This window comes from Oratosquilla oratoria, chromosome 2, assembly GCF_046742065.1.
Source record: "Oratosquilla oratoria isolate Oo_2021 chromosome 2, ASM4674206v1, whole genome shotgun sequence".
Classification (NCBI taxonomy): Eukaryota; Metazoa; Arthropoda; class Malacostraca; order Stomatopoda; family Squillidae; genus Oratosquilla; species Oratosquilla oratoria.
This window is the reverse complement of record NC_134778.1, coordinates 86,991,868-87,010,196: the sequence shown is the minus strand read 5'-3', so window position 1 is coordinate 87,010,196 and position 18,329 is coordinate 86,991,868. Positions and strand designations below refer to the sequence as shown.

General features: G+C 50.5%; 1 pseudogene; it reads left to right on the top strand.

Annotated features, from left to right (window-relative positions):
• The window catches only part of LOC143036593 (splicing factor 3A subunit 1-like), a 45,066-nt pseudogene extending 27,715 nt beyond the window's left edge, over positions 1–17,351 (top strand).
• The last annotated feature ends 978 nt before the right edge of the window (positions 17,352–18,329 follow it).

Here is an 18,329-nt window from a genome sequence, read left to right as displayed (position 1 = left end):
GCGCGCTATTCGAGCCACAGGTCCGGGGCGGCCTGGGATGCCCTTGGGTGCAATGGCCGGGCAGTCCGGCGCACGGTATCCCTTTTAGAGGCATAAACGTCATTTGGGCGAACTTTGGATGGCTCTGACGGCCACACCCTTGGTCTGAGGATTGCGCGGTCTTCGGTGTTGTGGACCCTGCCCCACCCTCTACTTGTGGCGCAAGTTTGGAGGAAATCGGTGACTTCGAATTTCCCCCGAAATTCCAAAGGGTACCCCTTTGAGTTTTTTGGGGTTCTGGGTCATTTTGGTCACCTCGGCCGATTTGCGCGCTATTCGAGCCACAGGTCCGGGGCGGCCTGGGATGCCCTTGGGTGCAATGGCCGGGCAGTCCGGCGCACGGTATCCCTTTTAGAGGCATAAACGTCATTTGGGCGAACTTTGGATGGCTCTGACGGCCACACCCTTGGTCTGAGGATTGCGCGGTCTTCGGTGTTGTGGACCCTGCCCCACCCTCTACTTGTGGCGCAAGTTTGGAGGAAATCGGTGACTTCGAATTTCCCCCGAAATTCCAAAGGGTACCCCCTTTGAGTTTTTTTGGGTTCTGGGTCATTTTGGTCACCTCGGCCGATTTGCGCGCTATTCGAGCCACAGGTCCGGGGCGGCCTGGGATGCCCTTGGGTGCAATGGCCGGGCAGTCCGGCGCACGGTATCCCTTTTAGAGGCATAAACGTCATTTGGGCGAACTTTGGATGGCTCTGACGGCCACACCCTTGGTCTGAGGATTGCGCGGTCTTCGGTGTTGTGGACCCTGCCCCACCCTCTACTTGTGGCGCAAGTTTGGAGGAAATCGGTGACTTCGAATTTCCCCCGAAATTCCAAAGGGTACCCCCTTTGAGTTTTTTTGGGTTCTGGGTCATTTTGGTCACCTCGGCCGATTTGCGCGCTATTCGAGCCACAGGTCCGGGGCGGCCTGGGATGCCCTTGGGTGCAATGGCCGGGCAGTCCGGCGCACGGTATCCCTTTTAGAGGCATAAACGTCATTTGGGCGAACTTTGGATGGCTCTGACGGCCACACCCTTGGTCTGAGGATTGCGCGGTCTTCGGTGTTGTGGACCCTGCCCCACCCTCTACTTGTGGCGCAAGTTTGGAGGAAATCGGTGACTTCGAATTTCCCCCGAAATTCCAAAGGGTACCCCCTTTGAGTTTTTTTGGGTTCTGGGTCATTTTGGTCACCTCGGCCGATTTGCGCGCTATTCGAGCCACAGGTCCGGGGCGGCCTGGGATGCCCTTGGGTGCAATGGCCGGGCAGTCCGGCGCACGGTATCCCTTTTAGAGGCATAAACGTCATTTGGGCGAACTTTGGATGGCTCTGACGGCCACACCCTTGGTCTGAGGATTGCGCGGTCTTCGGTGTTGTGGACCCTGCCCCACCCTCTACTTGTGGCGCAAGTTTGGAGGAAATCGGTGACTTCGAATTTCCCCCGAAATTCCAAAGGGTACCCCCTTTGAGTTTTTTGGGTTCTGGGTCATTTTGGTCACCTCGGCCGATTTGCGCGCTATTCGAGCCACAGGTCCGGGGCGGCCTGGGATGCCCTTGGGTGCAATGGCCGGGCAGTCCGGCGCACGGTATCCCTTTTAGAGGCATAAACGTCATTTGGGCGAACTTTGGATGGCTCTGACGGCCACACCCTTGGTCTGAGGATTGCGCGGTCTTCGGTGTTGTGGACCCTGCCCCACCCTCTACTTGTGGCGCAAGTTTGGAGGAAATCGGTGACTTCGAATTTCCCCCGAAATTCCAAAGGGTACCCCCTTTGAGTTTTTTTGGGTTCTGGGTCATTTTGGTCACCTCGGCCGATTTGCGCGCTATTCGAGCCACAGGTCCGGGGCGGCCTGGGATGCCCTTGGGTGCAATGGCCGGGCAGTCCGGCGCACGGTATCCCTTTTAGAGGCATAAACGTCATTTGGGCGAACTTTGGATGGCTCTGACGGCCACACCCTTGGTCTGAGGATTGCGCGGTCTTCGGTGTTGTGGACCCTGCCCCACCCTCTACTTGTGGCGCAAGTTTGGAGGAAATCGGTGACTTCGAATTTCCCCCGAAATTCCAAAGGGTACCCCTTTGAGTTTTTTGGGGTTCTGGGTCATTTTGGTCACCTCGGCCGATTTGCGCGCTATTCGAGCCACAGGTCCGGGGCGGCCTGGGATGCCCTTGGGTGCAATGGCCGGGCAGTCCGGCGCACGGTATCCCTTTTAGAGGCATAAACGTCATTTGGGCGAACTTTGGATGGCTCTGACGGCCACACCCTTGGTCTGAGGATTGCGCGGTCTTCGGTGTTGTGGACCCTGCCCCACCCTCTACTTGTGGCGCAAGTTTGGAGGAAATCGGTGACTTCGAATTTCCCCCGAAATTCCAAAGGGTACCCCTTTGAGTTTTTTGGGGTTCTGGGTCATTTTGGTCACCTCGGCCGATTTGCGCGCTATTCGAGCCACAGGTCCGGGGCGGCCTGGGATGCCCTTGGGTGCAATGGCCGGGCAGTCCGGCGCACGGTATCCCTTTTAGAGGCATAAACGTCATTTGGGCGAACTTTGGATGGCTCTGACGGCCACACCCTTGGTCTGAGGATTGCGCGGTCTTCGGTGTTGTGGACCCTGCCCCACCCTCTACTTGTGGCGCAAGTTTGGAGGAAATCGGTGACTTCGAATTTCCCCCGAAATTCCAAAGGGTACCCCCTTTGAGTTTTTTTGGGTTCTGGGTCATTTTGGTCACCTCGGCCGATTTGCGCGCTATTCGAGCCACAGGTCCGGGGCGGCCTGGGATGCCCTTGGGTGCAATGGCCGGGCAGTCCGGCGCACGGTATCCCTTTTAGAGGCATAAACGTCATTTGGGCGAACTTTGGATGGCTCTGACGGCCACACCCTTGGTCTGAGGATTGCGCGGTCTTCGGTGTTGTGGACCCTGCCCCACCCTCTACTTGTGGCGCAAGTTTGGAGGAAATCGGTGACTTCGAATTTCCCCCGAAATTCCAAAGGGTACCCCTTTGAGTTTTTTGGGGTTCTGGGTCATTTTGGTCACCTCGGCCGATTTGCGCGCTATTCGAGCCACAGGTCCGGGGCGGCCTGGGATGCCCTTGGGTGCAATGGCCGGGCAGTCCGGCGCACGGTATCCCTTTTAGAGGCATAAACGTCATTTGGGCGAACTTTGGATGGCTCTGACGGCCACACCCTTGGTCTGAGGATTGCGCGGTCTTCGGTGTTGTGGACCCTGCCCCACCCTCTACTTGTGGCGCAAGTTTGGAGGAAATCGGTGACTTCGAATTTCCCCCGAAATTCCAAAGGGTACCCCCTTTGAGTTTTTTGGGTTCTGGGTCATTTTGGTCACCTCGGCCGATTTGCGCGCTATTCGAGCCACAGGTCCGGGGCGGCCTGGGATGCCCTTGGGTGCAATGGCCGGGCAGTCCGGCGCACGGTATCCCTTTTAGAGGCATAAACGTCATTTGGGCGAACTTTGGATGGCTCTGACGGCCACACCCTTGGTCTGAGGATTGCGCGGTCTTCGGTGTTGTGGACCCTGCCCCACCCTCTACTTGTGGCGCAAGTTTGGAGGAAATCGGTGACTTCGAATTTCCCCCGAAATTCCAAAGGGTACCCCTTTGAGTTTTTTGGGGTTCTGGGTCATTTTGGTCACCTCGGCCGATTTGCGCGCTATTCGAGCCACAGGTCCGGGGCGGCCTGGGATGCCCTTGGGTGCAATGGCCGGGCAGTCCGGCGCACGGTATCCCTTTTAGAGGCATAAACGTCATTTGGGCGAACTTTGGATGGCTCTGACGGCCACACCCTTGGTCTGAGGATTGCGCGGTCTTCGGTGTTGTGGACCCTGCCCCACCCTCTACTTGTGGCGCAAGTTTGGAGGAAATCGGTGACTTCGAATTTCCCCCGAAATTCCAAAGGGTACCCCTTTGAGTTTTTTGGGGTTCTGGGTCATTTTGGTCACCTCGGCCGATTTGCGCGCTATTCGAGCCACAGGTCCGGGGCGGCCTGGGATGCCCTTGGGTGCAATGGCCGGGCAGTCCGGCGCACGGTATCCCTTTTAGAGGCATAAACGTCATTTGGGCGAACTTTGGATGGCTCTGACGGCCACACCCTTGGTCTGAGGATTGCGCGGTCTTCGGTGTTGTGGACCCTGCCCCACCCTCTACTTGTGGCGCAAGTTTGGAGGAAATCGGTGACTTCGAATTTCCCCCGAAATTCCAAAGGGTACCCCCTTTGAGTTTTTTTTGGGTTCTGGGTCATTTTGGTCACCTCGGCCGATTTGCGCGCTATTCGAGCCACAGGTCCGGGGCGGCCTGGGATGCCCTTGGGTGCAATGGCCGGGCAGTCCGGCGCACGGTATCCCTTTTAGAGGCATAAACGTCATTTGGGCGAACTTTGGATGGCTCTGACGGCCACACCCTTGGTCTGAGGATTGCGCGGTCTTCGGTGTTGTGGACCCTGCCCCACCCTCTACTTGTGGCGCAAGTTTGGAGGAAATCGGTGACTTCGAATTTCCCCCGAAATTCCAAAGGGTACCCCTTTGAGTTTTTTGGGGTTCTGGGTCATTTTGGTCACCTCGGCCGATTTGCGCGCTATTCGAGCCACAGGTCCGGGGCGGCCTGGGATGCCCTTGGGTGCAATGGCCGGGCAGTCCGGCGCACGGTATCCCTTTTAGAGGCATAAACGTCATTTGGGCGAACTTTGGATGGCTCTGACGGCCACACCCTTGGTCTGAGGATTGCGCGGTCTTCGGTGTTGTGGACCCTGCCCCACCCTCTACTTGTGGCGCAAGTTTGGAGGAAATCGGTGACTTCGAATTTCCCCCGAAATTCCAAAGGGTTCTGGGTCATTTTGGTCACCTCGGCCGATTTGCGCGCTATTCGAGCCACAGGTCCGGGGCGGCCTGGGATGCCCTTGGGTGCAATGGCCGGGCAGTCCGGCGCACGGTATCCCTTTTAGAGGCATAAACGTCATTTGGGCGAACTTTGGATGGCTCTGACGGCCACACCCTTGGTCTGAGGATTGCGCGGTCTTCGGTGTTGTGGACCCTGCCCCACCCTCTACTTGTGGCGCAAGTTTGGAGGAAATCGGTGACTTCGAATTTCCCCCGAAATTCCAAAGGGTCCCTTTGAGTTTTTTTGGGTTCTGGGTCATTTTGGTCACCTCGGCCGATTTGCGCGCTATTCGAGCCACAGGTCCGGGGCGGCCTGGGATGCCCTTGGGTGCAATGGCCGGGCAGTCCGGCGCACGGTATCCCTTTTAGAGGCATAAACGTCATTTGGGCGAACTTTGGATGGCTCTGACGGCCACACCCTTGGTCTGAGGATTGCGCGGTCTTCGGTGTTGTGGACCCTGCCCCACCCTCTACTTGTGGCGCAAGTTTGGAGGAAATCGGTGACTTCGAATTTCCCCCATGGATTTTTGGGTGAAATCCGAGGGTGAGCGATTTGGTCCAAACTTGCGCCACTTGTAGAGTGTGGGATAGGGTGCACATGGGCGTAGACAGCAGAATCGTGAGACCAAGGGTGTGGCGGTGAGAGCCCTGGAAAGTAGGGCCTTTTGACGTTTATGCCTCTGGCAGGGATAGGGTGTGGGTGACTGGTGTGGGATTGGACTGGAGGGCATCCCAGGCCTTGCCGGACCTGTGGGTGTGATAGCGGGTAAATGGGTGGAGGTGACCAAAATGGCCCAAAATCCCCAAAATCTCCAAGGGGGTACCCCATGGATTTTTGGGTGAAATCCGAGGGTGAGCGATTTGGTCCAAACTTGCGCCACTTGTAGAGTGTGGGATAGGGTGCACATGGGCGTAGACAGCAGAATCGTGAGACCAAGGGTGTAGCGGTGAGAGCCCTGGAAAGTCAGCGATTTAGCCGCTATGATGGCCACAGGTCCGCGGGGGCCTGGGATGCCCTTTAGTGCAATGGCACAGCAGTCATTGGCACGGTATCCCTTTTACAGGCATAAACGTCCTTTGGCGGAACTTTGGATGACTCTGACGGGCGTCCCCTTGGTGTGAGGATTCCGCGGTCAACGGTGACGGACACCCTGTGCCACTGTGTACTTGTGGCGCAAGTTTGGACGGAATCGCTGAGCTTCGGATTTTGCCCGAAATTCCACGGGGTACCCCCTTTGAGTTTTTTTTTGTTTTGGGTCATTTTGGTCACCGCCAGCGATTTAGCCGCTATGACGGCCACAGGTCCGCGGGGGCCTGGGATGCCCTTTAGTGCAATGGCACAGCAGTCATTGGCACGGTATCCCTTTTACAGGCATAAACGTCCTTTGGCGGAACTTTGGATGACTCTGACGGGCGTCCCCTTGGTGTGAGGATTCCGCGGTCAACGGAGATGGACACCCTGTGCCACTGTGTACTTGTGGCGCAAGTTTGGACGGAATCGCTGAGCTTCGGATTTTGCCCGAAATTCCACGGGGTACCCCCTTTGAGTTTTTTTCGGTTTTGGGTCATTTTGGTCACCGCCAGCGATTTAGCCGCTATGACGGCCACAGGTCCGCGGGGGCCTGGGATGCCCTTTAGTGCAATGGCACAGCAGTCATTGGCACGGTATCCCTTTTACAGGCATAAACGTCCTTTGGCGGAAATTTGGATGACTCTGACGGGCGTCCCCTTGGTGTGAGGATTCCGCGGTCAACGGTGATGGACACCCTGTGCCACTGTGTACTTGTGGCGCAAGTTTGGACGGAATCGCTGAGCTTCGGATTTTGCCCGAAATTCCACGGGGTACCCCCTTTGAGTTTTTTTCGGTTTTGGGTCATTTTGGTCACCGCCAGCGATTTAGCCGCTATGACGGCCACAGGTCCGCGGGGGCCTGGGATGCCCTTTAGTGCAATGGCACAGCAGTCATTGGCACGGTATCCCTTTTACAGGCATAAACGTCCTTTGGCGGAACTTTGGATGACTCTGACGGGCGTCCCCTTGGTGTGAGGATTCCGCGGTCAACGGTGATGGACACCCTGTGCCACTGTGTACTTGTGGCGCAAGTTTGGACGGAATCGCTGAGCTTCGGATTTTGCTCAGCGATAGGGTGGACTGGAGGGCATCCCAGGCCCTGCCGGACCTGTGGGTGTCATAGCGGGTAAATCGGTGGAGGTGACTAAAATGACCCAAAATCCAAAAAATCTTCAAGGGGGTACCCCATGGATTTTGGGGGGAAATCCGAAGGTCAACGATTTGGTCCAAACTTGCGCCACAAGTAGAGTGTGGTATATGGTGCACATGAGCGTAGACAGCAGAATCCTGAGACCAAGGGTGTGGCGGTGAGAGCCCTCCAAATTTGGGCCTTTTGACGTTTATGCCTCTGGCAGGGATACCGTGTGCCTGACTGGTGTGCCATTGGACTGGAGGGCATCCCAGGCCTTGCCGGACCTGTGGGTGTGATAGCGGGTAAATCGGTGGAGGTGACCAAAATGCCCCAAAATCAAAAAAATCTCCATGGAATTTGGGGGGAAATCCGAAGGTCAGCGATTTGGTCCAAACTTGCGCCACAAGTAGAGTGTGGGATAGGGTGCACATCAGCGTAGACAGCAGAATCCTGAGACCAAGGGTGTGGCGGTGAGAGCCCTCCAAAGTTGGGCCTTTTGACGTTTATGCCTCTGGCAGGGATACCGTGTGCCTGACTGGTGTGCCATTGGACTGGAGGGCATCCCAGGCCTTGCCGGACCTGTGGGTGTGATAGCGGGTAAATCGGTGGAGGTGACCAAAATGCCCCAAAATCAAAAAAATCTCCAAGGGGGTACCCCATGGAATTTGGGGGGAAATCCGAAGGTCAGCGATTTGGTCCAAACTTGCGCCACAAGTAGAGTGTGGGATAGGGTGCACATCAGCGTAGACAGCAGAATCCTGAGACCAAGGGTGTGGCGGTGAGAGCCCTCCAAAGTTGGGCCTTTTGACGTTTATGCCTCTGGCAGGGATACCGTGTGCCTGACTGGTGTGCCATTGGACTGGAGGGCATCCCAGGCCTTGCCGGACCTGTGGGTGTGATAGCGGGTAAATCGGTGGAGGTGACCAAAATGCCCCAAAATCAAAAAAATCTCCAAGGGGGTACCCCATGGATTTTGGGGGGAAATCCGAAGGTCAGCGATTTGGTCCAAACTTCCGCCACAAGTAGAGTGTGGGATAGGGTGCACATGAGCGTAGACAGCAGAATCCTGAGACCAAGGGTGTGGCGGTGAGAGCCCTCCAAAGTTGGGCCTTTTGACGTTTATGCCTCTGGCAGGGATACCGTGTGTCTGACTGGTGTGCCATTGGACTGGAGGGCATCCCAGGCCCTGCCGGACCTGTGGGTGTCATAGCGGGTAAATCGGTGGTGACCAAAATGACCCAAAATCCAAAAAATCTTCAAGGGGGTACCCCATGGATTTTGGGGGGAAATCCGAAGGTCAGCGATTTGGTCCAAACTTGCGCCATAAGTAGAGTGTGGGATAGGGTGCACAAGGGCGTAGACAGCAGAATCGTGAGACCAAGGGTGTGGCGGTGAGAGCCCTCCAAAGTTGGGCCTTTTGACGTTTATGCCTCTGGCAGGGATACCGTGTGCCTGACTGGTGTGCCATTGGACTGGAGGGCATCCCAGGCCCTGCCGGACCTGTGGGTGTCATAGCGGGTAAATCGGTGGAGGTGACCATAATGACCCAAAATCCAAAAAATCTCCAAGGGGGTACCCCATGGATTTTGGGGGGAAATCCGAAGGTCAGCGATTTGGTCCAAACTTCCGCCACAAGTAGAGTGTGGGATAGGGTGCACATGAGCGTAGACAGCAGAATCCTGAGACCAAGGGTGTGGCGGTGAGAGCCCTCCAAAGTTGGGCCTTTTGACGTTTTTGCCTCTGGCAGGGATACCGTGTGCCTGACTGGTGTGCCATTGGACTGGAGGGCATCCCAGGCCCTGCCGGACCTGTGGGTGTCATAGCGGGTAAATCGGTGGAGGTGACCAAAATGACCCAAAATCCAAAAAATCTCCAAGGGGGTACCCCATGGATTTTGGGGGGAAATCCGAAGGTCAGCGATTTGGTCCAAACTTGCGCCACAAGTAGAGTGTGGGATAGGGTGCACAAGAGCGTAGACAGCAGAATCCTGAGACCAAGGGTGTGGCGGTGAGAGCCCTCCAAAGTTGGGCCTTTTGACGTTTATGCCTCTGGCAGGGATACCGTGTGCCTGACTGGTGTGCCATTGGACTGGAGGGCATCCCAGGCCCTGCCGGACCTGTGGGTGTCATAGCGGGTAAATCGGTGGAGGTGACCAAAATGACCCAAAATCCAAAAAATCTCCATGGATTTTGGGGGGAAATCCGAAGGTCAGCGATTTGGTCCAAACTTGCGCCACAAGTAGAGTGTGGGATAGGGAGCACATCAGCGTAGACAGCAGAATCCTGAGACCAAGGGTGTGGCGGTGAGAGCCCTCCAAATTTGGGCCTTTTGACGTTTATGCCTCTGGCAGGGATACCGTGTGCCTGACTGGTGTGCCATTGGACTGGAGGGCATCCCAGGCCTTGCCGGACCTGTGGGTGTGATAGCGGGTAAATCGGTGGAGGTGACCAAAATGCCCCAAAATCAAAAAAATCTCCAAGGGGGTACCCCATGGAATTTGGGGGGAAATCCGAAGGTCAGCGATTTGGTCCAAACTTGCGCCACAAGTAGAGTGTGGGATAGGGTGCACATCAGCGTAGACAGCAGAATCCTGAGACCAAGGGTGTGGCGGTGAGAGCCCTCCAAAGTTGGGCCTTTTGACGTTTATGCCTCTGGCAGGGATACCGTGTGCCTGACTGGTGTGCCATTGGACTGGAGGGCATCCCAGGCCTTGCCGGACCTGTGGGTGTGATAGCGGGTAAATCGGTGGAGGTGACCAAAATGGCCCAAAATCCAAAAAATCTGCAAGGGGGTACCCCATGGAATTTGGGGGGAAATCCGAAGGTCAGCGATTTGGTCCAAACTTGCGCCACAAGTAGAGTGTGGGATAGGGAGCACATCAGCGTAGACAGCAGAATCCTGAGACCAAGGGTGTGGCGGTGAGAGCCCTCCAAAGTTGGGCCTTTTGACGTTTATGCCTCTGGCAGGGATACCGTGTGTCTGACTGGTGTGCCATTGGACTGGAGGGCATCCCAGGCCCTGCCGGACCTGTGGGTGTCATAGCGGGTAAATCGGTGGAGGTGACCAAAATGACCCAAAATCCAAAAAATCTCCAAGGGGGTACCCCATGGATTTTGGGGGGAAATCCGAAGGTCAGCGATTTGGTCCAAACTTCCGCCACAAGTAGAGTGTGGGATAGGGTGCACATGAGCGTAGACAGCAGAATCCTGAGACCAAGGGTGTGGCGGTGAGAGCCCTCTAAATTTGGGCCTTTTGACGTTTATGCCTCTGGCAGGGATACCGTGTGCTTGACTGGTGTGCCATTGGACTGGAGGGCATCCCAGGCCCTGCCGGACCTGTGGGTGTCATAGCGGGTAAATCGGTGGAGGTGACCAAAATGACCCAAAATCCAAAAAATCTCCAAGGGGGTACCCCATGGATTTTGGGGGGAAATCCGAAGGTCAGCGATTTGGTCCAAACTTGCGCCACAAGTAGAGTGTGGGATAGGGTGCACATGAGCGTAGACAGTATGTATGAGCCCCTTTTCAGAATGTATACAAAAAAAAATTTATGTCTTGCAATTTTTCATGCATTTTCCAAGTATAATAACATTGTAGAATTACCCCCCACCCAATCCTTGTAATATGCTTTTGTTTGATTTTGGATGAATACACAGCCCTGACATACCTACCTGTCGACATAAAAATCACCCAGGTAGCCATATATATGTCACTCCCTTTTGATCTTTATTTTCATTGGTCCACCACCATTCTCTGTATCATTTACATAACATATATTACTTCTTTTTTACCTTTCTGGTGATAATATTGTAAAAGGCAGGTCCACAAAAAATGGATTCTTTAACAAGTTTATTGTAATACTGTTTATGTGGGTAGATTGTTACAGATTGATAACCTAGTAACCAATTTAATTTATGGACCATGATTAATGTATATCTCTTTCTTTGTAGCGGAAAAAGATTTTCCAAGTGCACCAGCATTACCTTGTCCCTTGCAAAATCAGCAGCTTCCTCAACAGCAACAGCAAAAACAGCAAGAATTGTTACGATCTGCAGTTCAAGAAGTCATAGTTCCCAAAGAACCACCACCGGAATTTGAATTCATAGCTGATCCTCCATCCATTTCAGCATTTGATTTAGATGTTGTAAGTATTTAGATGACCTTTCTGTATGAAAACCCCTTTGTATTGGGAAGGGGCCTTTGACATATATATATATATATATATCTATTATATATTAAAGCATAATGTTCATTGATATTTTCCAGGTTCGCTTAACAGCCCAGTTTGTGGCAAGAAATGGAAGACAGTTCCTGACAACATTAATGAACAGGGAACAAAGAAATTATCAGTTTGACTTCCTGCGTCCTCAGCATTCTCTCTTTCAGTACTTCACAAGACTTCTTGAGCAATATACCAAGGTTTTGATTCCTCCAAAGGACTTAATGAAGAGACTGTCTGATGAAGCACAAAGTCCCCAGGCTGTCATGAAACAGGTATAGTGCACTTAAACCCATTTTATATGGTAACCAAATATATATATATACCAAGGGCTTTTATCCCCTTTCAAGGGAAGGAGCCAAGTCAACAGGACGGAGAATATGACTAGGTATCCTACTCTTTGTAGCCCCCAAATGGGCCTTCCTCCATCCTTCACCCACCCCTATCCCCTGCATTTTCCCTTCCATGCTCAACAGACATTTTCTTGTTGCTCAAAGCCCCTTTTACCCCACCCATCTACCTCATCCTCAGTCATCCTCATAAGTTCATACCATATACTTCTTGCTAATTTCTTCACCCATTCTTCCCATGTGTCCAAACCATCCTAATCTTTCATCTGTCCTATCTACCAGCTCCCTTTCAACCCCTGCTCTCCTCATCACCTACTCATTTCTCACTCTATCCAACCTTACAACCCCCTACCAAACTTCTGATACTTATTCTCACTCTCTCACTCGTAAATTCCAAGCCTCTGCCACATACAATGTCATAGGCACAGTCACCCCTTCATGTAATCTATTTGCATCCAGTCCCAGATGCTTAATTCTCATGACATTTTTAAAACCTAAAAGAAATTTACTTCTCTTAAGCTGCAGATTACCTTCACCCCACACCCTACACCCCACTCCTCCATTTCCTGCCACATGCAACCCCAAATACTTAAAAATTATCCACTTACTCCAGCCTCTCTCCTTTAAAACTTACTTCCAACTTGCTGCCATCCTCTCCTCTTTCACATCTCGCCTTACTTTTACCCTTATTTATCCTTATTTATCTATCACAAATTGCCTTAATCCCACCTCTGACCCTGCCTCAAGTGCAGTGTCATCCACAAACAACTAGCCCAACTCCCAACTCCCACTTTTCTCCACAATCTCTAACCATCTCCAATCCCTTGCCCATTCCCCTCACTTTAACCACCCATACCACCATATCCATATACACCTTGAACAGCCATTGTGATATGACAACCGTGACGCAGCCCCACCTTTACTTCAAACCACTTGCTTTCCGTTTCCAATCTTTACACAGGCTCTATTATTTTCATAAAATTTCTTGACTATTAATAGCTTTCCCCCAATCCCATATATCTGCAATACTCCCACAGTGCCTTCCTGTCAACCCTGTCATAAACCTTATCCAAATCTATAAAGACCCAAAAAACCTTACCTTTTGGCAAAGCCTTCACAAATCTACAAAAATTTGATACATGCATCATCTACCTTTACTAAACCCTCATTGTTCCTTACCAGTTACTCCCTCTGTTCCTGTTCTAATCCACTCAATTAAAACCCTCCTATAAGCCTCTCTAACTGCATGTAATAAATGGATCCCTCTAAAACTACTACAATTACACTTCCCCCCCTTTTTCTATGTAAAGTGGAACTATACAGGCAGTCCTGGCTTTCTCCTCTCCCTCAGAGACACATTAAACAACCTCACTAGCTAGTCCACTATAATTATACCTCCTTGTTTCAGACAAACTGCATGGCACCCATTGAACCCAGGTGCCTTACCAGCTCTTATAATTTTTCCAAGTCCCTTTGTACCTCATCTTTTGTTATATTTCTTCCATTTCCCTCTCCCATCACAATCATTTTCTTAGTGCCTCTCTGCCTGTATGCCCTTCCCTAAACTCCACACTCAACAGCTCTCGAAAATATTCTACTTGTCTTCCCCTTACCACCTTCACTTTCAGTAACCTCTGTCCATCTGTGCCTTTTACCTTTTTCTCTCTGCACTCTTTGTTTCCGTGCTTAACAACCATTCCTCTTGCATGCAATGTCCCTTTTACTTTATTGATCCACCTCCTTGGCCTTCCTCAAGCTTATTCCCTCCACATTTGTTGTTCATCTTCCCTCAGTCCCATCTTCCATATGTCCTAATCACCTTGGCATTCTTTGATCTGCTCTGTCCAACAGTACTTTTTCCACTCTACCCCATTTCTCATTATTCATTAATACTATTCATATTTCTCAGATGCCTCGTCTCAAGCATGCCTCCCTAAAATTTTAGTATGTGTGAATAATATTTTGATGCAGCTCAAACAGATTTCTCCCCATCTCCTCTTTTTCTGCATGAGGGGACGGAGAGTGGGGGTCACTGATTAAATGAAGTGGCCTTAGTGTGTATGTGCTTTGTTTTGCTGCATTGCTTCTGACCCAGGGCAGTGGGCAAGATGCAGGGATGACCTGTCATCCAGGGGGAGCCAGGGAAAGAGGGAAGGAGGGGTGGTGAATGGGAGTGGAGTATGTGGGGATGAAATGGGTGGGAGTGGATTTATGCCTTTGATTTTTGGCTACCTCCCTTGTAAGGAGGAAAAAGCCCTTGGTATGTGTATTATTATAATTGTATTTATTTATTTATTTTTCTATGCATAAGTAATAGATATAGAATTGAAAAATAAGTAGTTGTATTATTGAATTAGTATTTATTTATTTTATTTTTTCATAGATCAAATACAGAGTGGAATGGGAGAAACATCAGGCAGCACTGAAACGTAAAGAAGAGGAAGAAGCTGAGAAAGAATGAATGGAATATGCTGCCATTGACTGGCATGACTTTAGTGTGGTGGAGACTATTGACTACTCTCCATGGGAAAGTGGTACTTTCCCTCCACCCACCACTCCACAAGAAGTGGGTAAGAGAGTTCTTATTCAGGAACGACTTGAAGAAGGAGGACCTGATAATGATATGGTTCTGGAGAGTGATGAAGAAGAGGAGGAGGAAGAAGATCATGATGGACTACGTGCCAGTCGTGACGACACACAGGTTCAAGACATGGAGGAAGGGAGCTCAGAAGAGGAGGAAGAAGATGAAGTAGAAGAAAAGAGAGAAGCTGAAAAAATGAAGCCACCACCTCTTCCTAGAGAACCACCACAGCCTCCACCAGCACCTCCAGTGCCTGGTCAGGTGGTTGTCAAGGAGTATGATCCAAGGCAGCGCAAGGAGCAACAGAAAGGTGTTGCTCAGGATCAGTTCCTGGTTTCGCCTATTACAGGTGAACGCATCAGTGCTGACAAAGTAGGTAAACACATGCGCATTGGAATGCTGGATCCACGCTGGCTGGAAGACAGAGATCGTCAGCTTCAAGAAAAGTCAAACCAGGAAAATGTTTATGCTTCAGGCTCTAGTATAAGCTCAAGTCTGAAACAACTTGCTGAGCGCCGTACTGATATTTTCGGTGCTGGTGATTTGGAAACTGGTATTGGTAAGAAAATTGGTGAGGAAGAGAAACGTGAAGAAAAGGTGACTTGGGATGGCCATACCGCATCCATGGAAGCTGCAACTCGGGCAGCCCGAGCTAATATTTCAATTAATGAGCAAATTCATCAGATTCACAAAGTCAAAGGACTACTACCAGATGAAGAGAAGGAGAAGATTGGCCCACAGCCAAAAAGCAATCAGCCCCCTGCAAGAGCACCACCGCCACCACAGCCACCGCCTAAACAACAGCCTCCTCCACCTAAGCCTCAGCCTCCACCACCCCCTCCAAAAGCAGTACAGCCACCACAACCAGCCCCTCCTCCAAAACCGTCAGCTGCTCCACAGGTTGTGCATTCCACACCACCAGTGATGACCATGCCCCTCCCCTCACCGCTACCACCCATGACCCCCATGATGCTTCCCGGTAGCAACATGATGGTAGTTCCTCCAGTACGGGGTCCGGTTATGGTAGCACCCCGTCATGGTTTTATTCCTGGCAGTGGACCAGTTGCTGGCTTCATGCCACCCCAGAACCCACCACAGGGAGCTCCTGGTGTTGGGAACATGCATGGAGGAAATCCAATGATGGAAGCTGCCAATCCTGGTGCTCCAGGAACAGGCCCTATTGGTGGTAAGAACCCATTAGAAGATGGGGAAGATGGTCCTGCTGCCAAGCGTCCACGCACAGAGGATTCTCTTGTGCCAGAGCAAGAATGGGCACGTCGATTCCAGGGTGCCATAAAATTCAATGTAGGAGTTCCTGTTGTGGCAGACAAGCCTGAATGGAGATTGTCGGGTCAGACATTAACCCTGACCTTGCCTATTACTGACCCGATTAGTGTGGTGAAAGCTCGTATTCATGATGAAACTGGTCTCCCTCCTGGTAAGCAAAAATTGGTCCGTGATGGCCTTTTCTTCAAGGACTCCAATACACTTGCATTCTATAATATTACTCCTGGTTCTGTTATTCAGCTCCAGCTTAAGGAGAGAGGTGGCCGAAAGAAATAGATTTTTACAGAGGTGATGAAAGTCCTTATAGTTGTGTGGTCTTGATTTTTTTTTTTTTTTTTCTCTCTCTTAGTAATTATGGTAAAGCTACATATATCTTTCTTTAGTATAAAGAAATCTTTTTAAAGTTCATGCTTCAGAAAAGTTCTATAATAATGATAATTGTTGCCCTTAGTTTCACTGACTGGAAACTTGCAGCCCCCACACAGGCTGGCAGTACTCCTCAGGCCCTCTCTATGGGAAGAAGCTTTGTATCATCTGTTGTATTAATGTGGGATGGTTTCTATTCCACTGGCATGTAGAAGGAGGTGGTAAGCTGTTGTGATTTGTCAGCCCTCCTCCTATGAAAAGGTGAAGGAAATAAATTTATTGAGTTCGTCAACCTAGTCCAGACACAACCTCACAGGGTTGCACCTCAAGATAATAGTGAGGATTACGACAAATTTTGAATCTGGATAGTTAGGGGATGATTCTTGGATGTCTATATAGCAGGACCATCATATGCAGTACCCATCAGTGGTCCCAAGTTGCATAGCTATGTAATTTGTACAATACTGAAGACCAGTATATTTTCTTCAGATTTTGGTGAACTGTTATTGCTGTTTTTTTAACAGATTATCATAAGTTGTATGGGTTTAATGAAAAATATACTTTAGTAATTAACATTGGCGTTTACAAAGACTGCCTGGAGATCATCTGTTATATATTGTCAGATGATTGACATAATTCATTCTTGATAATCCCAAGTGTTTTGTGGGTGCATTACTATTAAGGGTTTGCTTTGGATAAGTCATGTTCAGAGTAAATATTATATGTAGGAACTACTGGTCAAATCTGGCCAAGACAATAAATATAATACTGGACTACATTTTATTTTATTTACCTTCAGCCAGAAAAGCTTATGGTGTGAAAAATGTACATGTATATATACAGCAGTACAAAGCATTAAAATTAACATATAAGAAACAAAACTAAAAATCAAATTAATATACAAAGAATTCATATACAGAAATATGTATATTTGTCAATACCACTTATATATCAGTGGTTGGAAGCATAGTTTTTAGTACACGAGCAGTAGTTTCAATTGTTGCATTGAACCATCTGGTTTCCTGTGATAATTCCACAGCACTGGCAATATATATGTTGAATATTTCTTCTGAACTGATTTCCTTGCCCCTACTCTGTACAATCTATTTACAATTAACCTGCCAGAGCAGACTTCTCCACGCAACCAGGCTCTTGCTCTTTCATATGTGGATGAAGCCAATCACATTGGTAGACACAAAACTGGAGAGAGCATTCCACGTAATGCAGAACATACTTGACAGGGCGCACCCATGGAAACAACAGTGGTGCATTAGGACCAGTGCGTCGAAATGCAAAGCTTCTGTTGCAGAAAAAAATTTGACAATCATGGACACAAGAATAAAATTATAATAATAATAAACATACATACATATACCAAGGCATTTTCCCCCTTACTAGGGAGGTAGCCAAAAAGGAAAAGGCATAAAATCTTTCCCACCCATTCCATCCCCGAAAACACTCCACACCCCTCCACCCTCCCTCCCATCTTAGCACCTCCTAGATGACGGGTCATCCCTGCACCCTGTCCACTGCCCTGGGTCAGAAGGAGTGTCGCAAGACACAGCACATCCACAGCAAGGCTGCTTCATTAAATTGGCGACCCCCCCCTCTCCGTCCCCCCATATAAAGGAGAGGACGGGGAGAAATCCCTTCGGGCTGCATCAAAATTTTGCTCACACACTACCTCACCCCCCATCATGACTTATCCATTCCACCTCATGCATCACAACATCTTCCATATACAACCATTCTGGGGTATTGGCTGCTTGTTATTGTGGCAAAGTAGCATGCAGTCGATATTTTAGGGTCTATATGGGGCGCCCCTACAGACCAGAGCCACACATCATTTTGTCTATGATAGAGGAAAACTCTGTTCATAGAGAAATTATGACACTTTTATACTACGACTGTCCCTCCGTTATGCTGTCCCCCAACCCCTTGTTGCTGTCCTGTACCATTTCTCTGAGTATTTCTTTTTCTGTGGTGGGGGAAAAGAATACTGCCACCAAGTATTCCCACTTGGATCATAAGAGGCGAGAAGAAAGGGACGGGGATTGGGACTAGGCATCCTTCTCCTTGTAGCCCCAAAGGGCACATTCCTAAAAGTAAAGGCATGATAAATAATAATAAAGAAATAAATAAACATCCCAGTGAAAGATCAAGCCTATATGCTGGGTAGCACACAGTGCACTGCGAAGTAGACGTGGGCAACGTGGTTTCCCAAGGGTATGACTGTAGTGACCAACCAAAGATGAGCCTATTTTTGCGATCTTTCACTTTTCAGCCTTTGGTGCCCGTGTCTTTGGCCTGAGTGGTGTCCGAGTGGAATCCACACAGGCCCGGGGCGGCCTGGGATGCCCTGCAGTGCAATGGCACACCAGTCAGGCACACGGTATCCCTGCCACAGGCATAAACGTCAA